Source organism: Neolamprologus multifasciatus, chromosome 3, assembly GCF_963576455.1.
Source record: "Neolamprologus multifasciatus chromosome 3, fNeoMul1.2, whole genome shotgun sequence".
Taxonomy (NCBI): Eukaryota; Metazoa; Chordata; class Actinopteri; order Cichliformes; family Cichlidae; genus Neolamprologus; species Neolamprologus multifasciatus.
In genome coordinates this window covers 6,786,548-6,804,482 of record NC_140441.1, presented here as the reverse complement: position 1 = coordinate 6,804,482, position 17,935 = coordinate 6,786,548, and the positions used below count along the sequence as shown (strand labels likewise).

General features: G+C 40.7%; 2 protein-coding genes and 1 long non-coding RNA gene across 5 annotated transcripts in view; 2 read left to right on the top strand and 1 right to left on the bottom strand.

Annotated features, from left to right (window-relative positions):
- The window catches only part of LOC146521312 (uncharacterized), a 32,980-nt gene extending 29,218 nt beyond the window's left edge, over nt 1-3,762 (bottom strand). Inside the window, exon 1 of the long non-coding RNA XR_014873428.1 lies at nt 3,445-3,762. This is a non-coding gene — a long non-coding RNA (uncharacterized LOC146521312). The remainder of the gene's footprint in view (nt 1-3,444) is intronic.
- The window catches only part of LOC146521310 (uncharacterized), a 126,546-nt gene that overhangs the window by 84,508 nt on the left and 24,103 nt on the right, over nt 1-17,935 (top strand). The window lies entirely within an intron of this gene.
- Nucleotides 1-17,935, top strand: part of LOC146521311 (uncharacterized) — a 113,087-nt gene that overhangs the window by 84,418 nt on the left and 10,734 nt on the right. The gene's annotated exons all lie outside the window — the stretch shown is intronic.

The window sequence follows — 17,935 nt, the reverse complement described above, 5'->3', positions numbered from 1 at the left end:
AACACTCTGAAGCGATTCGCCAAAGTTCCGAAAGCGTTCTCCACAACGCGACGTGCTCTGGACAGACGGTAGTTGTATATTCTCTGATCGGTGTTAAGGTTTCGAAATGGATATGGATTCATGAGATCTGGTCGGAGGGGATAGGCATCATCTCCAATTAGCATGTGTGGCATCATAGCATCAGTGCCTGGCAGGGTATCAGCAGGGGGAAAGTTCAGTGTGCCTGTGTCCATTGCTCAGGTCTGAATGGGCAAACACTCCTGCATCAGAGACCCTACCTTGTGTCCCTGCGCTTGCATACACAAATTTGTAATTGGCATCAACAACAGCCATAAGAATGATGGAAAACCTGGACTTGTAGTTAAAATACATGCTGCCACTCTTGGGAAGGGGTTGGATGAAGATGTGTTTACCATCTATAGCTCCCAGGCAGTGTGGAAATTGCCACTTGTTTGCAAAGTCTCTGGCTGTGAAAGACAAGTAGAAAATGATACAGCAAAAGAATCTCTGGTTAATTAATGATTTCCTTTCTTAACCATACATTCAAATCACTGTCACACTAGGAGTTCACTTTATTTTTTTTTATATACGCATCTAACAAAGACTGAACAAATACATTTGTGACTCAGAATTGTTTTTGGTGATACTTGCTGTATTAACTGATGGGACGTTTTTGACAATGTGCAAGTCAATCTTTCAATAATGAGCATGGGTAATGTATTTCCTGTGTCAGGTGGATAGTGGACATGGATGGAGCTTCGTAGAGTGACAGATTTTATGTGACAGATGTAGAACATTATGCAGTAGTAGCAGCTTAAGTAGTATGAAAGTATCCCTAGTGTGTAGGTGGATAGATGGACTTGCAGTTAAAGGGCCAGTGTAACTGGTGTAGAAGAGCAAAAATATGTATGTACTTGCATGGGTGAACTGATTTCTTAATGTTATATAGATAGATGACCTTGCTTCATGCCCAGCATTCTATAGTTTAAGGGAGTTTAAGGGAGTTTATAGGGAGCATTACAGAATTTTCATGTCACACACTTGCCTGTTGCCAAAAATCGTAGGGTAACTGAAAGCCTTTCCCTGGGGCTGATGGCCTTCCTGAGGTGTGTATCCTTCTTGATGATAGCAGGACTAACCCTCTCCAGTAGATAGTTAAAGTCCTCCACAGACATTCTGAGAAGGTCCCGAAAACCCCTCATATCATCTACCTGTTTACACAGAACAAAGTCAAGAACACACCAATAACAAAGAGACATAATAGTGGTTGAATGTTATTGATAATTAAAGAGTTGGACTGATATTTAACCAATGTTGTATAAAGCAGAAAGATGTCCCAAAAATCACTTTGGTAGATGGCCAAGTCATTCACTAGAATGCTACTCAAGTAAAATGTAAAAGTACTGTAGTTAATGGCCAGTAATCCAATTAAATAAAATACTGATAGGCTGAAATTAAAGGTTGCCTACTGAAAGTAGCAGCGTCAGATGTCTTGAAATGTTTACCCATCATCATGCAGATAAAGTCCTGTAGGTAAGTGCAATTTAGCTGTTGCTGCTTACCTCCAGATCTCGTTGTAGAATTGACAGACCGTACTGCCCACGTTTGCCCAGCCATTTCCTTGTCCATACACGCAGTCGCTTTTTCTTTTTAGATCTTTCTGCACACAGAATGGCACACATTGCTAAGGCAGCGCGTTTCTCTTTGGTGAGCATTTTCAATTTTCCCGGATTACAGTCTCCTCAGTTCCGGATTCTTCTTCCTCATATTGTTTATTGGCGGTTGACTTCCGGGTTCTTCTTCCGGAAACAGCAACACGACGTGTTGTGCATGGACGCACAGTGTGAGCACTCAGGTCGCATCAGAGCATCGGGTCGTATAGTGTGAGACCCTGCATCATGACCTATGAACTTCTAACCCCTGCGAGTCAATTGTACAGTTTGAGCAGGAGCTGAATCGCGCGACTGAAAAAAATCGCACAGTGTGAGCCCAGCATAATGGATGCTCCCATGTGTACGGGGACTAGTGTGCTCTTTAGTAATGTGTGGTAGAGGTAGCACTTTTATTTTTGATATTGTAAATAAATGAGAACTTTTTGGAAAGTCAGAAGCTGTTGCTCATTCGCTATCCACCTGCACACCTCCGCGGCTGGCTTCATCTCCACCGCACTTTACAGACCGTTTTGGTGATCGGCCCGATTTTGGCCTTCATCGTGCATCGTGTAGTATACGTGGGGTAACAAGAAGCGATTAACACCTCACGACCAGCTCCCGATCATCAAGCGTATGGTCACATGATAATCAAACCAGTTTGAAATCCTGTCGCCTATCACACTACGCACGCACAAACACAGAAATGACAGAAAAGGTGGAGCAGCACGGCAGTGCAGCGTGTGATCTGGACACAAGAGATGGAGGCACAACTTGTAGGATGAGGCAAGCTCATCCGAGTACATAAGCGTAGAGCTGCCACCCAGGCAAAAGAAAAATAGAGTTATATCACGTTATAACGTGAAAAGTTTATTGTTCTAACAATATACTTTTAATGTAAGTACAATATACCTTTCACGTTAGAACAATATAATATTTATATTGTACGAACATGATAATTATGTATATTGTAATAACGTGATATTATATTGTACAAACATTAAAAGTATATTGTTAGAACAATAAACCTTTCATGTTATAACGTGATATAGCTCTATTTTTCTTTTGCCTGGGTGGCAGCTCTACACTTCTGTATCCGAGGCTTTTCAATGTGGCCTCACAAGATTATCACGACTACAACAACCATGAAAAGAGTTGGATGGACATTGCTGCTCAATCAAAGCTGTCTGGTCAATGTTTTTCATTAGTAATTTAGCAAAGTTGATGGTGTGTGTGTCTGTGTGAGTAAAAGACAGAGAGGGAGAGCGAGGGACAGATTTTGTATGATAAGCTTCATGTTATGGATGCACAGTTTGAGCACTCAGGTTGCATCAGAGCACCAGGCCGTATAGTGTGAGCATCGTAACCTATGAACTTCTAACCTCTGCGATTTAATTGCACAGTTTGAGTAGGAGCGGAATAACGCGACTGAAAAAAAATCGCAGTGTTTGCCCAGCTTAACGCAGACTGTTTAAACTAAACAAGCTGCTGTTTCACATAATAAACACTGTCAGCCGCAGTATTGCCTCTGTTTTAACAGTTAAAGCAGTAGAGACGAGCTGTTTGCATGTGCGTTGAACTCCAGCATCATTAACCAGGCTAGCTGTTAGCTTATAGCTCATGCTAGCTAACCAGCCAGCAGTTAAAAAGACAGCTGAAGCTGCACAAAACACCCACAAACTTATCTCACTACAATGTAGCGCTGAAAATATGACTCGCAGCTCGACACAGCTGCTGTAACATAAGACTGACATCCAGCTAACCACAGCTAAAAAGATATTTAGAGAAAACTTACTGTTTCCTCAGGTTACACAAGCTGAGTTGTTTCATGCTGAAAAGTTGTTTGTTTTGGCTCTCACTGAAGACACCGACACTGAAGACATAGCAGTTCTTTTGTGCTGCTTTTAAGTGAAACATTCTTTGTATGTGAGGCCAAGGGTGTTCATCCTCTTCAGCTCTAGCGTAGACTCTGCCATCATATTTCTTCTTTCCGTGTATCGATACTTTGAAACGCTTGGGCCGCTCTGCCTGCCAGTTTCAAACTGGTCATGTGACTGCATGGCCACATCTCATTGGTGAAAAAGTTACCGGAAACTCCACTGACGGCATGTTATCTAATGCTTTAAACTATTTTTTTTTCAAGTAACAAGTCGAATTTTGCAAATGTAGCGGAGTAAAAGTACCGTTTCTTCTACATAAATGTACTCAAGTAAATGGAAAAGTATCGTGCAAAAAAGGTACTTAAAAAGTACATTTTTTTCAAAAACCTACTCAAGTAAATGTAACGGAGTAAATGTAGCTCGTTACTTCCCACCTCTGTGTATATATATATATATATATATATATATATATATATATATATATACATACACATACATATATATATATATATATATATATATATATATATATATATATATATACAGAGGTAGGTAGTAACGAGCTACATTTACTCCGTTGTATATGTATATATTGTACTATTCTTAGTTAGCGTATTGTCTGTCTTGTTAATGTTGGTTTATAATGGAGCACTGTAACAAAAAATAATTTCCCCCAGGGATCAATAAAGTATTCTGGTTCTGATTCTGATTTGCATATGCATAGGCTGTTTTTTTTTTTTTGCAAATTTGCAGTATAATATTTATTTTCGTTTTTCCTGGAGTATGTGAAAATTGGTGTATTTCAAAAAAAAAACTATAAAGACACTAAAAATAAATTTCCTGTGGTGGGAAACTAGTTTGTGCAACTTTTTTGTATTTACAGTTTTGAGGGATAAGCCTCTATATATATATTTTGAAAAAACAAAAACGATTTTCAATTTTTTTGTAGTTTATTGCACTTTTTTGCAATTTATGTAATTACTATGCACTTAATGCGTAGATATTATTCAAATTTAGGCTATAATGGTTGTATTGATGTATATTAACTTGAAATGCTCCAAAAAATGGCGCTACAGCATGTAAAAATATAAGCTCTGGCGGACTTGGTTCTATGGTAGGTCTTAAATGGTTAAGTACTTAGGTGTTGTGTTTGATTCAAGATTGACATGGAGAGAGCATATTGACCAGATTGAAACCAAATGCAAAAAATGTATTATTCTTATGAGGTGTGTAGCTGGGAGGGGTTGAGGAGCGAGCTCTTGTGCTTTGAAAAGAGTTTACCAGGCATTAATTAGATCGGTCTTCAATCATGGGTGTGTGGCATATGGTTCAGCAGCTCCTTCTGTGTTGAGACATTTGGATGTTCTGCAATCGGAAGCCCTTAGAGTGTGCTGGTGAGCTTTTAAAACTTCTCCAGTCAGTGCCCTACAGGTGAAGATGGGAGAAATGCCCCTAGATCTTAGGAGGAAGCAAGTATCGGTGAATTACTGGGTTCATCTTGGTGGTCATGGTGACGCACATCCCACAAAGGAGCTACTTTTGGAATGCTGGGAGCATGGAAGAACTCAGAATGATCATTTTGAAAAGGTGGGGAAACAGTGGGCTAAGGAGTGTCATGTGTATGAACTTAAAATATGTCCTGCAGTAGTGTTCCCTGTGGTTCCTCCATGGTTATTGAAGACCCCTCCTGTGGACTGGTACTTGCTGGATCTGAAGAGAAAATTGAAAGGAAGAGTAGATCTTGTTTCAGCATTTCATTTTCACAGCTTGAATGAATACCCTGAGTGTATTCATGTGTTCACGGATGGTGCTAAAAGTCCAGATACTGGAAGTACAGGGTTTGGAATAGCAGTTCCGTCAAAAAAATATTGAAATAAACAGACGCACTTCGGATGGACTGGCAGTGTAGACGGTTGAAATGGTAGCAATTTTGGTAGCATTGAAATAGGTAGAGTGTTCAAAAATCAGGCAGGTGGTAGTATGTTCTGACTCGGCAGCTGTTCTTTCAGGTCTACAATCATTCTGTTTGAAGACAAGGCAGGGCATGCTGTATGCTATTCTGGAGACTAATAAGTAATAAGCAGAATAATAATAATAATAATAATAATAATAATAATAATAATAATAATAATAATAATAATAATAATAATAATAAGACTATAAGCAGAATAGGGTGTTGTGGTGGCAATATTTACTTTCTTTGTGTGCCAGCTCATGTAGGAATCAGTGGAAATGAAAAGGTGGATAGGTTGGCAAAAAGAGCGTTGACTAAAAATAGCACTGAGATGGATATTAATAGCAGCGGATCTGAAAGCAAAGAGTATTGTTTGGAGGCAGGTTGTTAAGGAGTGGCAGAAGCGGTGGGATTCAGGGAGTAAGGGGAGGCAATTGTATCATCTTAAGAAGGAAGTGGCAGGGTGTAGGTTGTAAGGTAATAGTAGGGGTAATAGGACAGAAGAGGTGGTCATTACCAGGCTTAGACTGGGACATTGTGCATTAAATAAAACACTACAGATGATAGGAGTACTTGAGACGGGGCTTTGTGGAGTGTGTCAGGAGGAGGAGGAGGAGACTGTAGAGCATGTAATACTGCGGTGCAAGGGTTATGATGTGGAGAGGAAAGTTCTGCAGAATAGATTGAAGGAGCGGGGAATTGGAGAATTTAATCTGAAGAGTGTGTTGGAGGGTAGTAGGGCACAGATGAGGGAACTGGTGGGGTTTCTGAAGGATATAGGTGTTTATGAAAGAGTGTAGGGTCTTTTTTTGTATTGATTTTTAGATTCAGATTGTAAGCTCACTGTCTGACCCATACTCCGGAACAGTAGGAGGCGGTAATGCTCCTTTACGTGGTTGCCAACCGCCGTTAAACACACAGAAGAAGAAGAAAGGAGGCGGAGGAGTCGAGCAGAGAGAGCTGCTTTTTCATGAAACGGGAGTAAAGTAGTAAACTTACAGGAACATATACCACTACCAACGTTGGGATTAATATCTGCATCGATCTGCACACCCTTGTCTCCTGGATCGTAGCTGAGATCAGCGTGAACCACGTGGGTCTCTGCTCCCTGATCTGTTTCCTGTGTTTGGAAAAACTTCCAGCTTCATCACGAAGTTTCTCTCGGTTTGTGGGCTCGTCTAAAGGTAAGCATCGAGCTAACTTTAATGCAGGTTCAGTTTATGCTGAGTTTAGCTCTGTTGAGAATAATAGATTGCTTGGTAGACATTGGTGTTAGACAGACTGTAGTTTGTGATTGCTTGCAACATTATAATACGGCGGCTTTTAGGGGGTAAGAATACAGAAAAATAGTCTTTGAATATGAACAAAAGGATTGGGTGCAGGGCAGGAGAACAACCAACCCCCACCCCCAGGACAGAAAGCCACAGGTACACGCCTGGTGGAGAGCAATCGGCGTTTAGAATAGGACTTAATAGGACGATGTCCAGATGCATCCAGGGCTGGACTGGGCCAAAAAAAATCGGCCCGGTTAGTGCACAAAGTAAACTGCTCGCTGTAGTTGTGAAGCAAAAACGCTGAATTCGGAGAAATAAAACGTGCGAGGGGAACGATAACGACGACTAGAGTCTCCCGATCGTTTACTCTTGCTGTCCTGTGAACAACATCGGCGTGGTGTTAATTGTTTGCTGTTTTCGCGATCGCGTCGCGCATGAGACAATCACCAGGTAAACTCGCCACATTTTTAAACATTTTGTTGTTCAACAGCATCAAGACTGACGGAGTGTGTTTGAGATAACCTGACAAGTGTCACAGGTTAAACAGGTTAAACTGGCAACGCCAGTTGATCTAAACGATCGAACACCCGTGTTCCAGATTAACTGGTCGAACAGGCAGACTTGCGTTTAAAGAGCTGCTACTGACAAACCAGTAAACAAATGCCAAATGTGTCACCTGTGAGGTTATCTCAAACACACTCTATCACTCTTGATGCTGTTGAACAACAAAATGTTTAAAATGTCGCGAGTTGACCTGTGACTGTTTATTTGTTTAACTGGTCATGTGACTGCATGGCCACATCTGATTGGTAAAAACGTTACTGGAAACTCCACTGGCGGCATGTTATCTAATGTGTTAAACTAATTATTTTTTAACAAAGTAACGAGTCGAATTTTGCAAATGTAGCGGAGTAAAAGTACCGTTTCTTCTTCACAAATGTACTCAAGTAAAAGTAAAAAGTATCGTGCAAAAAAGGTACTTTAAAAGTACATTTTTTCAAAAACTTACTCAAGTAAATGTAACGGAGTAAATGTAACTCGTTACTACCCACCTCTGCCTGCAACACACCCAGTGAGCTTGATTTGAAGTGGGTTTAATAAACACATTGCAATGTGGAGAGAGCATCCCAGTGAAACACCAGGACCATCTCTGAATTGTGGCCACCGCCCTTACATCTTATATACAGAGACACAGACAAAGAACATTCCACAAACACATGTTGGCTTCTCTCACGGGGGGCTATACTTCCTCACTCACAGAGAGAATTATGACCTTGTTTTCTGAGTGGCCATCAGGATTTACATCCCTGATAAGCCAAAGGAGTCTCACTATCTGTTTAACTTCTCCCATTACAATGGCCTCACTGTGTTAACATTCCATGTGCATGTGAACTAGTTACAGGAGTGCTCTGAGAAAGCAACATTACTATAACTAATGTGATATGGTTAAATATGTGATTATTACATGAGAAAACCACCACAGAGTGCTAAACAAGAAGAGTTCCCAGATCTTACAGTGGACACATGTGTGACTCCTGTGATTAAAACATCTTTCTTTCAGCTTAACGAGTGAACCGTCAGCTCGTTCAAACACACGTTAAAGTCTGTTTGGCTCGACACCACCGAAACGAGGCAGCAATATAACATAGCTAACATTAATAGTGCAGTGGATCCTGCTTGTACCGTGATATTCAGGACTGCAAACCGAGCAGCATCACTGATTTTTAGCTTATTGTGCTTTTGGATATGTGACTGACATTAATTATGAATAAGACATCACATTCTCTGTAAGATTAAGGTCAACTAATATATGTGTGTGTGTGTGTATGTGTGTATGTATGTATGTATGTTAAAATTACTTTTTTTATTATTTTTTATAATAAAATATATATATATATATATATATATATATATATATATATATATATATATATATATATATATATATATATATATATATTTTTTTTTTTTTTTTTTCAAAGCTTTAAAAGCTTTAAAAACAAAGTTAACGCTGAAAGTACAAACATCGCCAATGTCACATAACTTTGTCGACATGTGGCCAACAGTAATGTCTTAATGTTATTCATTATTAAACATTCGCACTTAAGTAAGTGACATGATATTCAGTACTTACTTTTGACAGTTCATTCTTCGGCTGCTCCCTTCTGCCGTATTTTGCAAGAGCACCTGGTTACAGCCACTGGGCAGCGCCATATTGCAACCTCCGCAGTAACCGGAAACACGTAACCTCCGCACTAACCGGAAACACGTAACTTCAGTTAAATTGACGTTGAAAGCAAAATTGTGTTTTTGTTATTATTGATGCTGCTGATAAATAAATTTGATTCTTAGTGTTTTTTTTTTTTTAATTCTCTGGGTTTATTTAAAAAAAAAAAAAACTAATCACCATCCCTTCAGTTTGCTCGTGGCCAAAAGTGTCCATGTGTTATGTTTTTGTTTCTTTGCTACTTTTTCTGCATAAAGTTTTTTCACAAATATAAAATAGTCATTACTTTTTACATTTTTAATCCTTCAAACACCCTTTTCTAGTACAATGCACTTGTTTGAAGACAACCTCAAAACTCACCATTTCATATATGAGCAGCGCTACTGGTAATTATTATACAGTGTTCCCTCGCTATAACGTGCTTAGCCTTTCACGGACTCGCTGTTTCACTGATTTCGTTTTTTGTTTTTTTACAGCACATTGTGTTGTGCGTTCTGATTGCTGTAGACCATTGTCAATAAATCTAGTGCCATGTCTCCTGTACAGCAGCGGTCCACAACATCCGGGCTCCTTTGGTGCCGGGTCGCGAGAGTTGAGGCTCGGGTGTGAAGTGTATGGTCTTCAGGGTTTTTAATCGTTAAGTCGGGTTCCCTGGGTCTTTTCCCGTGTTGTAGTTGTGTATCTTATTTTGAAAGAACTATTTACGCATTACCATAGTGACTAGAGAGCGTCAAGAAGCAGAGAGGAGGATGTTACTCTCAATGTTGTTGGTGCATTTCAGGAGGACCCTGCTAATAAAGTTACACAATTACACAGCTGAATTTGCGTTCATTATATTTACAAAATACCACAGTTTTTGTCTTTGTCTGTATCATTTTATTTTGTTGTATTCATCCGCAACACCTTAAAGGCCCATCCGTGAAAATATTTTCTGATATTAAACTGGTCTGTGGTGCAAAAAAAGGTTGGACACCGCTGCTGTACAGTACAGAATGCGTTTAGCTTGTCGAATTTATATAAATCTTCTATCACTAGCAGTGTAACTCTGAAGCGCTGCACTGTATGTTTGTAAGTTTTCTCCCCGAAAAACCATTCCGACGAACGGTTTTGCACGGTTTCATTCTATAATAATGGACTTATGTTTCTACGAAGGTTTTAACTTTAAGAGTGTTTAAACTAAAGAGAAAAATGTGAAAAATGTTCTTGCCTTTCTGAGAAAAGTGTATAAAGCATGTAGGGAGGGGTTTTACAGCCTTAAAACATCTATAATAATTGTAAAAAATAAAGTTGGCTACTTCATGGATTTCACCTACCGCAGGTTATTTTTAGAACGTAACTCCTGCGATAAACGAGGGAGTGCTGTATTATTAATAGTAGAGTCTGGGACATCTAATTGATTAACATCAACATTGATTATTGTGCATTATTATTTTTGTTCAAGGAGAGCAAAAAATATAAAACTCTCAGCTTGCTTGTTGCCAAAATTGGCCACTTTTTGTGTATTTTAAAAAAAAATGCTGTAAAATGTATATTTATTAAAACACTTATCTACTTTTACCAACTTGACGTCCTTTTCATCAAAATCAAAACTGTATCTAAATTTTTTAACTCTTTATAGTCAGTTAGGTTATATATTACCAGTAACTTTTCACATAAAACGGTGATAAAGTCCTAATGTTTTCATGAAACTTCCTTTTGATTCCCCCATCTGAGCATTGGGGAAAAAGGCTGTTATTGAATTATTGAGGTCACTAGTGTGTGCGCCCCATTTCTTCCAGGATCACTCTTCATTTATATGTTTTAGTGGACTCCTTGTACTGTGAAGTGGTTTCATGGGACAAAGGCATTGTATTCCAAGATCTGGGAGAAATGAGCAGTAATGCCCTTCTTACCATCTTTCCAGAAAAATAAGTGATCTGGAAGCTGTTAGGCTTACTTACAGCTACAGCACCTGCATAAACTCCAGGACACATTTACTAACAGTGTTTGTTGCTATATGTGCTGCAGCTTTGATTTCGTTTTGAGAGTTAATATTTTGGCTATGGTGTCTTGTTATGAAATGTACAAGAGTAAAAGTGTTTTTAGCATGTGCTTCAAGCCTAAGTTTGACTGGGAAACTCAAAGCTCAATAGTCTGTATCAACAAAAATTCAAACAGCCCGTGTAATATTTGATGCATCATAATTTATTCCAGGCTATCTTGCAAATACATATTCGTGTGGTAATGTCTTGCACAAACACACATACACAACTATTAGGTCCTTAAGATCAAACCTGTGTCAGTCTTTTGGTCCACTGCAGTGTGTAGTCAAAAAGAAGAAGGGAAGTGGCCACAAATGGCCAGGATAGAGCCCAGACGGTTAATGCGTAAAGATAAACAGCCAGTGCCTTCATCTGTCCATTAAATGTTAAACATCACACTGACCCGTAGTCTCTGCTCATCAGCACATGCTTTTAAAAAGACCTCCATGTCCTCTGCAAACTGAAAAACAAAGAGGAAGAAGTCCCTCTACGCAAAAACACAGCAGATGACAGGCCAGCCAAACATCTGTTGATCTGTTTGAATGCCTCCTCATCATGTGAGCCTTTTTGAGATTTTTTTTTTAAGAAAACTAAGACCACAGTGAGGGCATTTCATTTACATGGACTTTCCACTAGCCGCAGTTTCATTTAGCACAGACTGCAGAGCACATGAATGTTCTACCAAAGATTCAGAAAATGGTTTAGACGCTGGAGACAAGGCATCGAGAGGGAGATGGGGCTCCACGGAGAGTTCAGCGGGAGAGAGGCGGGGCTCCTCGGAGAGTTGGGGAGCAGTCCTGAATGCTGACATTGCCTTGCCTTGCCATATCCCCACGCTGTATGATTGTCATGTTACAGGCAGGGCAGTGAAAGTGCACCAGCATATCATTTTGTCTGTAAGAGAGAGAAAAAAAACAATCAGATTGTACATATTAACGAAAATATCCAAGCCATCTTCAATAATGAAAGCAAAATGGTACGGATCACAAGAGCTGTCAAAGAATGTGGTGAACAAGAAAAAAAAGATGAATGAAAACACGCTTTTTTCTCTTGCTGATGAATCCACTGAACTGTACCATATGAAAAGCAACTTTTCAGTTGTCAGAAGTGCTGAAAAGAAGTGCATATTTATAACTTTAACTATGAGGTATATTTAATGTCAACATACCTTTGAAAGGCAAAGCATTTTTATTGTGTCCATTTATATTTTTACAAAGTCCAGACGCTTTTCTTTGCAAGCGTTGTTGTAGCGCTAACAAAGTGCCAACATAATCAGTGTAAGCAAACTCGATGATTCCTAGAATTATATGTTCAATTAACGGCAAATTTATACATGAAAGACTCTGTGCCAACCTTTACGATCCACTTGCATGGTTTCCACAGTCGATTAGTCATGCAGGAACGTATTTCTGCCTACTGTGGAGGTCACGTGTTTCCGGCTACTGTGGAGGTCCCAATATGGCGCTCCCCAGTGGCTGCAGCCTGTCACTACCCGATCCTATTGATTGATTCAGTTGATTCTGATCAAATTAAGAATACATGAGCTAAAGACCTTGGTGTCCCTCTGTCTGAGGACCAATGGTCAAACTTTTTGTCCAATATTCAGAAAGGCTCAATAAATACCAGATATAAACTAATCCAGTTTAAAGTCATTCACAGATTACATTTTTCTAAACTTAAACTTAACCAGATTTATAATTTTGCATCCCCCTTAGATGTAATGTCAGTGAAGGTTCCCTTGCACGTCTATTTTGGCATTGCACTGTCTTGAAACCTTTCTGGAGCCAGATTTTTACGTGGTTTTCAAACCAATTTAGGAAAAAAGCAGCACTTGATGGTACATTGGCTATACTTGGATCATTTGCATCAATCAAATCCTTTTCCTCTTCACAAAAACAGATAATTGCAATGGGTATGCTGGATGCAAGGAAACGTATTCTTTTACTGTTCTTCGGATCCGTGTTTTAAAAGGTGGCTTAATGAGATGGTGTCTGTGGCCGGGGTGGAACAGACAGAAAGAGGAACAGAAAAGGGAAACTGGTGAGTTTTTATACAAGTTTTTGTAGTTTTTGTATGATTTGGCAGCCATTTCTAGAATTCTTAAAAACTAATTGATCATAACTCATGCCTCACGTGTATTCACGCGTGAATTTTCTTATTTTATTTTTTATTTGGGTTTGAAAATGATGTGTCGGGAGTCCGCTGTTCTCGCCAGCTCTAATCATCGTTGACCTCTCAATCTGCAATGGAGCTGGTGGGTAAAAGACGTCTCAGAAAACTTCAGAGCACGTTTGGAAATATATGATATCTTGATAAATCGAGCAGATATTTGAAGCTTACACAGATACATTCTTCCTTAAAAATGACTTAAGTCTATTTTGTGACTCAGAGTAATATTTAAAAGTTTTTAGCCGCACTCTTCCACCATTTGGGTTTTGGATGAAATGCATTCTGGGATATTTAGCTGTACCAAGTGTCGCTACCCGATCCGTACCGGAATCCCGATTGGTACCCCGCATGCGCAAATCTCACGTCACTTCCTCTCTTTGCCAACATTGCGACATTCAATATATTTGAATGATACAGTTAGCACCCAGTTAGCTCCTAGCATTTCTCAACCACTCTGCCTCCTTTTCGAACACCGGGACATTTAAACAATGGATACCTCCGTATACAAACAAATTCATGCTTTCCTCCTCAACAGAGAGCGTTCCGTGATTGAACAAAAGCTCTGTGAAATAATAATTATGGCGCCTAATTACAGACTTAATAATACTGACTTAGTAATGTGTCATGTGGGGAACACCCCACATCACATCAAGAACTCCACCGCCTTCACCAACAAGGTACAGAAACTTACCCTGGACCCAGATGAAACCATGGTGTCCTTTGATGTAGTCTCCCTCTTCACTTGCATAACCACCACGGAGGCCATGGAGACTGTCAGAAAATGACTACAAGAAGACAGCTCCTTGGAAGACAGGACCAACTTCACACCTGATGAGATTTGCACACTGTTAGACCTCTGCCTCACCACTACATATTTCAAATACAACGAGGGTCTCTACAGACAAAAACATGGCTGTGCCATGGGCTCCCCCATGTCACCTATTGTAGCCAACCTTTACATGGAGGAAGTGGAAAGAAAGGCTCTTGGCTCTTTTAAAGAGAGAGTACCCAGCCACTGGTACAGATATGTAGACGACACCTGGGAAAAAATCAAAAGACAAGAAGTGGAATCCTTCACTGAGCACATTAACGCCATGGATTAAAACCTCAAGTTCACTAGGGAAGACACAAAGGACAACTTTGCCTTTCCTGGACTGCGCCGTGCACATTGAAGAGAATGGCAACCTCAACATTGAAGTTTACTGGAAGCCTCCACACATGGACCAGTACCTCCTCTTTGACTCCCATCACCCTCTGGAACACAAACTTGGGGTAATCAGGACCCTACATCACCGGGCAGAACATGTTCCCTCTAAGCCTGAAGGGAAAAAGAAGGAACACACACATGTAAAGGAAGCACTTAAAACATGTGGTTATCCTAATTGGGTGTTTATAAAGTTAGCAAAGATGCACAGAAAAGAAGATCAGACACCAGCGAGGGAGGATGAGAAAGACAGATGCAACAACATTGTCATCCCCTATGTAGCCGGTGTCATCCCCTATGTAGCCAGTGTATCAGAGAAACTCAGAGTTTTCTCCAAGCATGACATCCCAGTGTACTTCAGACCCAGCAACACACTCAAGACAGAAACTGGTTCACCCGAAAGACAAAACTCCTAAACACAAACTTAACAATGTGGTGTATGCTGTACAGTGCAGCGAGGAATGCCCAGACCTCTACATTAGAGAGACCAAACAGCCACTTCACAAGCGCATGGCACAACATAGAAGAGCCCCCTCCACGGGACAAGACTCAGCAGTTCATCTGCATCTAAAGGACAAAGGTCACTCTTTCGAGGATGCCAACGTTCACATTTTGGACAGAGAGGACAGATGGTTTGAAAGAGGAGTGAAAGAAGCCATTTACGTCCACTGTGAGCGACCATCTTTGAACAGAGGCGGTGGTTTACGACACCAACTGTCTGCCATCTATAATCCGTTTTGAGATCCCTTCCCAGATGCCTTAACGCCCACTCACATCCTGGGCCATCTGACCTCAGGAAATCACATGATATGGTGGGGCCAGGTTTCACAATGAGTTAACCTGAAACCCTGGCTGATGACTGAACTGGTCTCTGAATGCTATTGACACCCTTTTCTCAACGAGAAGTCCGGGCTCGGGAGAGCCCGAGTGCCCTGGAGGGACTTTCCCTGCCGGATACATGATGGACGGGTGGCAGACATGGAGGATCGTGTGCCTGGCGGGACTGTCGATCAAGGACGCTGAAGATATCTACCTATTCGGAACCATGATAACAGGGTTCTTGCTGATTGGAGCTGGCTTGGCCCTGGCTTATCAGAGAATTAAGAAAGTGGAACTTTCAAACTCCCCCAAGGCTGCCCGCTGGGATTGAAATGATGGGACGAGGCGCGACTTCTCAGAATGGGCTCACTGAGTGCAGCATGGTTAAGATCTTGGAGAAGCTTACGGCTGCCGTGAATACTCAGAATAAGACCTCTGAGCGTACATTGGATTACATCAAGGAGAAGTTCACTCAGAATAACACCTCTGAGCAAAAGTTGGATCACACCTTGGAGCAGCTTACTGCGGTCGCGAGGTCTCAGAATCTGCTCTTTCAGCACAAGAATGACAAGACCACGGAGCGCAAGTTTGATAACATCATGGAGAAGCTTGCGGCTCTCCAACGGGAGATTGAGAGTCCAGTATCAGAGTGTTAAAGAACAGCTTTGAAATTCTCATGAGTTGTTCGCATAAAAGAAAAACCACCATCATCATGCGGCTATCCCTTTGGCGCCAGCTGTTGGCTCAAGGCTGGAGCCGAACAAAAACTCACTGATAACCACTGTGTTTAGACTGTTCCTTCCCATTCCTTGCAAGGCCACCTGGGTTGGCTGGAAGACTGTTTACTTAGCCTGGCAGGGCGAAGGACACTGTCTCAGCTGAATTATGGACATACACACACAAACATATACACTGATAATGAATATGTATACGACCGGTTGGGGTGTCTCTCACCGCAGCAGATGGCCGCCACTCCGTGAGCCTGGGTCTGCTGGAGGTTTCTTCCTGTTAAAAGGGAGTTTTTCCTTCTCACTGTCACCAAAGTACTTGCTCATAGGGGGTCATATGATTGTTGGGTTTTTCTCTGTATCTATGAAGCGCCTTGAGGCAACCTTTTGTTGGGATTTGGCGCTATATAAATAAAATTTAATTGAATAAGCACTCACTCATCCCCCCTCCACATGCACACGCACGAAACACGTACACTAATACACCCTCACTATCACCCTCCCTACCCGGGATCCAACTCCTCCTCCCATGCTTACCTCTCATCCGATGTGGACACCGGATCAGCTGGAGGCGCAATCAAAGATTGCAGCAGTCCCAGATCAGCTGTACACACTGGAATACTCTCCCGTGTTGCTTGTCTGTGTTTATTGTGCTATGGTGTGTTGATATCTGTGCATTCCTGTATTATCCTTTTGTGTTACACATTTCGATGTTTTTTCCCCCTTGCTTCCTAGCCTGACCTGTCTCCCCAATATGATTTTTGTGTATTGTATGTACGGTTGGCAAGGTCTGTCATCTCGGTTGTGGCCAACTGCAACCGTCTCGTCTCGTCTCATCTCATCTCATCTCATCTCATCTCATCTCAGGCTTATTGACAAGACCCTTCTCGTATAGAGACTGACAGACCATGTGACTTTCGCGCATAGCTTTGTGGGTACCCGTGGCAACAAAATCAAAACACTTCATCAAGCGCTAGTATTTCCAGCACCGGTAATCATTAGTTCTGCGGTTTTAATCCCTACTCAAGACAGACTTGACGAAAAGGCAAAAAAAAGGACGAGGAAAAAATCAAAGGAGTAAAATGGTCAGAGCCATACAACCATACAGAGTGGAGTAAGGACGTTAGTGTGCTGCCCAACTTTCATCACGCACATATTTATTCTTATATGGTCCTAAGTGTGAGTGCATACACTCACAAAATGTTTTGTAACTTAAGATCCCTGCAACAAGCCCAGGTCCAGTTTACTTTGGTGATTTGGACTATTCCATTTCACAGCTGTTGTTAATTTTTTTTCTTTATCTATTTATCATTTCAGGTTGTAGTATTACACAACATTTTCAGATCTAATAGAAATAAAATAAGTGTTTCATAATTCATTCAATTTATTGTCTTTATTTATAACTAGCATTATTATTTCATTCTATTATAGAATCTTACAAGAAAGAGGCAAAATTGTATTCCATTGTGCTTTATTAGCTGCATTGGTGAAAAACGAATCAACAAATCCAAAAAAACATATCAAAACAACATACTGGAAAGCAGTTATTCATCACTTGATTGATTCAATACAACACTTGGGCACATATATGCGGGACGTTTTGTGGCTGTTTTGATATCGCACTCTCTCTTAACCGATCAAATCTCGCTGTGGTAGCAGCTTTAAACTCTGTATGACCCAGGTTGACAGAGGGTGCCAAGTGTGGATCGCATTCCTGCATTTTGTAGGCTGGTTTTCCTACAAAACACAACAAACATTAGCCCACAAAGCAGCAGAGTGCAACAAATTCAATTCAAATCAATATAAGACTTATTTGTAACCTACATCAACAATTATGTTATTACAAATTACGTAATAACTACAACAGAAGACTTAAATTTGTGGAAATGCTTGGAGCAGACTAACATGTGAGCTAGAGTGTTCTGAAACGTTATATTTGGTCTGCAATCAAGGTCATCCGTCAGCTCTTTGTTACTTCGGAAATGGCTTAAACAATCCGATAACAACCGA